General features: G+C 37.9%; 1 pseudogene; it reads right to left on the bottom strand.

Annotated features, from left to right (window-relative positions):
- Window positions 1-1243: 1243 nt before the first annotated feature.
- On the bottom strand, window positions 1244-1611 carry LOC100629218 (CDGSH iron-sulfur domain-containing protein 2 pseudogene; annotated as a pseudogene).
- Between the last annotated feature and the right edge of the window lie 2661 nt (window positions 1612-4272).

The following is a 4272-nucleotide window of genomic DNA, read 5'->3' as shown; positions in this document are numbered from 1 at the left end:
TTAAGGCATTTGAATTATAGCATACTTTGTAAAAAATGAGCTGAGACTTATAATCTCTAATAGGGAGTGCTAACAAGATGAATTCAAACATGCAACTCTAACAATCAATGAAGATAGTTGGGAAGTTGAGAGATCCGAGCAACTCTCATTCATGTTAAACTATGTTGATCAGTAGATCATTTTATTGATACTCAATAATCTATCAATTTCCTTCTCCAGCAACAGTGTTTATCACATTAAAAGAAATCTCTAAGTCACTCTTTGATGCAGGGGAAAATTTTTTTGGAAATTTCTCAGATGTCAAGATTTGATATATAAATATTAATTGCTTTCTTTCAACTGGACACTGTGTTACAAGAGAAGTCATCCCTGTTTTAGAATAGCTGAGCCTGACCCTCCTCTCAACTATGCATCATTGGCAAAGGCAACAAATAAAATTAATCTTTGAGGAGGTGAGTAAAAGAAAGACCCCCCTAAATATAAATAAGACTAGAACAGGATGTGCCCATTAAAAAAAAAAACAAACCCAACTGACCACAGCTGTTCAAAGCCAACTGAAGAATTCCTTTTCATGTTTCAGCAGGAATCCTGCTGGAGTGTATAAGGTGTTTAACGGTGTACGTAATGAAATCATCTAGAAACTGGTACTGGTAATAGGTCAAAAGACGCTTCAAGAAACGATGCACCAGTATTACCTGGTCAAATAGATAGATCTACAGTTTACGTTCTGAGTCTTTTTTGAGTTCGTTTGACCAAAAGGAGCAACCAGTGATATAAGGAGATCTGAAAAAATATAAGACGATTTTGTCAAAATATTTTTGATATTAGTTGTCATCACTCATTAAGCTGTCATTGTAAAATATAACACTTTTAATTATATCTTCATGAATATCTTATTTCATCAAACAGCTCATAAGATCATTGAAAGCTTTCCACAAATTTTACTTCTTTGTATTTATTTTTTTTTAAAGTTAAAATCAAAGGTGTGGGTTTTATCGTAGGAAGATACATTAATTCTTTGAAGTCAGAATGAAAGAGTTGCATGATTTTTATATAAATGACTGTTTGAATATACAAAGTATCAAATTTAAAAGCAGTGTAGCAAGAAAATAAATTGGCAGAAATAATTCTCCAACCAGTAGCAATAAAGACCACCATATGAAAGATCTATACACGAAGAATGAAAAAATACTATTATAAGATTTTACAGCTCACAAGTGAATTCAATCTTAATTCATAACTATTATACTTCTTTCATCTGCAGGATTAGCGGACCCACACCGTCTCCTGTCAATTCATTGTGTTTATTATGTGAACCACCACAAGCAGGAGACGTTCTGGAACGCGGACACCTACAAGAAGCTGCTTTGGTAAGACACAAATCTTCAGTGTTTCTTTCCTTCACCACGTTGGGATCCAAGCTGTCTTTCTGTTGTGTTTTTCTTGGGGAGGAATGGACGAAGTAGCGCAAGTACACCGAGGAAGGGCAGCACCCAAGCCATCCTGAAACTGTGAGTGGGCGAACGCGCAACTGCTCTCGGGGACCAGGAGCTGCTTCAGGTACGCGGGGAGGTGCACGTTGACGACGCGGGCCACGCTGTCCAGCTGCATCCTCACGTGCGGCATCCGCCCCTCTCCTTTATTTCTCTTCTGTATGGAAAATAAACTTATATGGTTCTGAGCTTCATAAATATGTTTTGGATTTTCGATTGAGCAAAGAGATGTGTGGTTAAAAATATGATTTATCTACTACTTGGATTAGCAGTTTACGGAGAATGAGAACATAATTAGATACACTTTGTCTAATTTGAACATATTTCAGTGGATACCTAAGGGCCTAATCTAGATGCCACGGAATGATATCACTTTATTTTCTAAATGCAGAAGTATTAGCTTGCAAAAGGCTCTAATTAACAGCCTACTAAAGAATGGGATTGATTTTATCATGTGCATAAACTTATGACTAATACACAGGTATTTGTTATATAGTCAAATTCTTCACAGTTCAAAATGTGATAAATCACATAAGCATTAAATTACCCAAGCATGTAGAAAACAAGTTAGAAAAAAATTATATTAATAAAACAATCTCTAAGGGTTTTTTTTTTTTGCAAAAATATCAGGAGATTAGAGCTAAAATTTAATGATTTTTATGAGTATTTCTATGGTATAATTTTTGAAAAGACCACATAGTCCTAACTAGAGATTAAAGAAAATGTTGTATTCCCAAAACACTAAAAATGTCCAATTCAGGCTGGCCTGGTGGCTTAGTGGTTAGGTTCTGGTGTTCTGCTTCCGGGGCCCAGGATTTGCTGGTTTGGATCCGGGGCCTGGATCTGCACGCCACTCATCAAGCCATGCTGCGGCGGCATCTCACATACAAAATAGGGGAAGTTTGGCACAGATGTTAGCTCAGTGACAATCTTCCTCAAGCACAAAGAGGAAAGTTTGGAACAGATGTTGGCTCAGGCCCAATCTTCCTCAGCAAAAAAAACAAGCCCAATTCCATGGCTCTTCCTTAAAGCACATATAAATTATAAGAAACAAGAAACTTTGAGTGATGGGTGTTTGTTATTGCTCACTGCACATTTAATAATCTAACACTGATGAATTCTTTAGAAAGCAGCAACTGTGTTTACAAGACCCATGGAGGGAATAAAATGTCACTGAAAATTCCCATCAGTGTAAATTAGTTTATTAATTTACAAACAATGAAAATGGAGATTCACAAATTACTATCATTCACCATGTCTGTAGAATAGAAATCATGTCATATCACTCACTATTGATGATTTGAAAAGGAAGAAATATAATACAGTATATCAGGACTAATTTAATAGCCATAATACAGTATGGTATAATACAATATAGAACAGCTATAATAAAGTTTCTCTTCTCTCTTTTTTTTTTTAAAGATTTTATTTTTTTCCTTTTTCTCCACAAAGCCCCCTGGTACATAGTTGTATATTCTTCGTTGTGGGTCCTTCTAGTTGTGGCATGTGGGACGCTGCCTCAGCGTGGTTTGATGAGCAGTGCCATGTCCGCGCCCAGGATTCAAACCAGCGAAACACTGGGCCGCCTGCAGCGGAGCCCGCGAACTTAACCACTCGGCCACGGGGCCAGCCCCAAGTTTCTCTTCTCTTAAATGCCATAACTTAATCCCCCTTTTGTTCTGAATTTGCTGAAAGCTTATAATAACCTTTGTGCATTTGTATATGTATAAAATTATAAACTCAAAATTTTTTAGAGAGCTTTAAACTTTCTAAGTAAACCTGTTTCCCACAATAGCAATTAGCCCTAACATGCTTCACACAGCCCCTCAGCTATCGCTTGGACATCTGGAGCAGCAAGTTTAGTATTTTACCAACGCCTCTTAATTTGGGGAAAATATCCTAGGTTTGGCCAAACTCTGTGCGCAGTCCCCAGTTGGCCCTTATTCTGCCCTGCGGCTTGCCCTTTGAAATCTATCTTCCTCCCCGCTCTCCTTTTTCCTCTTAAATTTCAAGTTTTCTCAAAAACCTCGCATGGTTTTTTTAGTCCTTAATCATCATCTTCGTTGTTTTGTTTTATACCACTTCAGCTCACCAAGAGCATCCTTTTTAAATCTGGAACTGGGCACACTTCTGGGTGGTAAAAGCAGTCCATAGTCTCATATCTTTCTTATTCTGGACTTTAGTTTTCTGATAACACAGCCAAACAGGACTTTTGTTTTTAGCACCTACCTAACCCTAGACTTCCATTAACCTTGTGGCTAGTTAACAGTCATAGATCTATTTTTTTATGAGCTATTAATTCAGTTCTAATGCAACCTGAACTTCTGAAGTGTATACTTTTAAACTTAAATGCACAGCTTTACAAATACGTTTTAAAGATTTTATTTTTTCCTTTTTCTCCCCAAAGCCCCCCGGTACGTAGTTGTATATTCTTAGTTGTGGGTCCTTCTAGTTGTGGCATGTGGGACGCCGTCTCAGCGTGGCTTGATGAGCAGTGCCATGACTGCGCCCAAGATTCGAACCAACAAAACACTGGGCCGCCTGCAGCGGAGCGCGCGAACCCAACTACTTGGCCGCGGGGCCGGCCCCATACAAATACGTTTTATTAGACTTCATCTTAATGGTTCTTTTCTTAGTATTCTACATCTAGCCTTAGCATCTCTCTCCAGTGCATCCTTAGGGACTGCTGCCAGACTGGAAATTTCCTTTCTGTTTATTTAAATCCTCAAAAAACAAATTGAGTCAAACATTTCAGCCTGGCATTTAAAGTCTTGTGTAA

This window comes from Equus caballus, chromosome 30 (genome assembly GCF_041296265.1).
Source record: "Equus caballus isolate H_3958 breed thoroughbred chromosome 30, TB-T2T, whole genome shotgun sequence".
Classification (NCBI taxonomy): domain Eukaryota; kingdom Metazoa; phylum Chordata; class Mammalia; order Perissodactyla; family Equidae; genus Equus; species Equus caballus.
The sequence above is the reverse complement of the archived record's forward strand: the minus strand, read 5'-3'. Positions and strand labels throughout refer to the sequence as shown.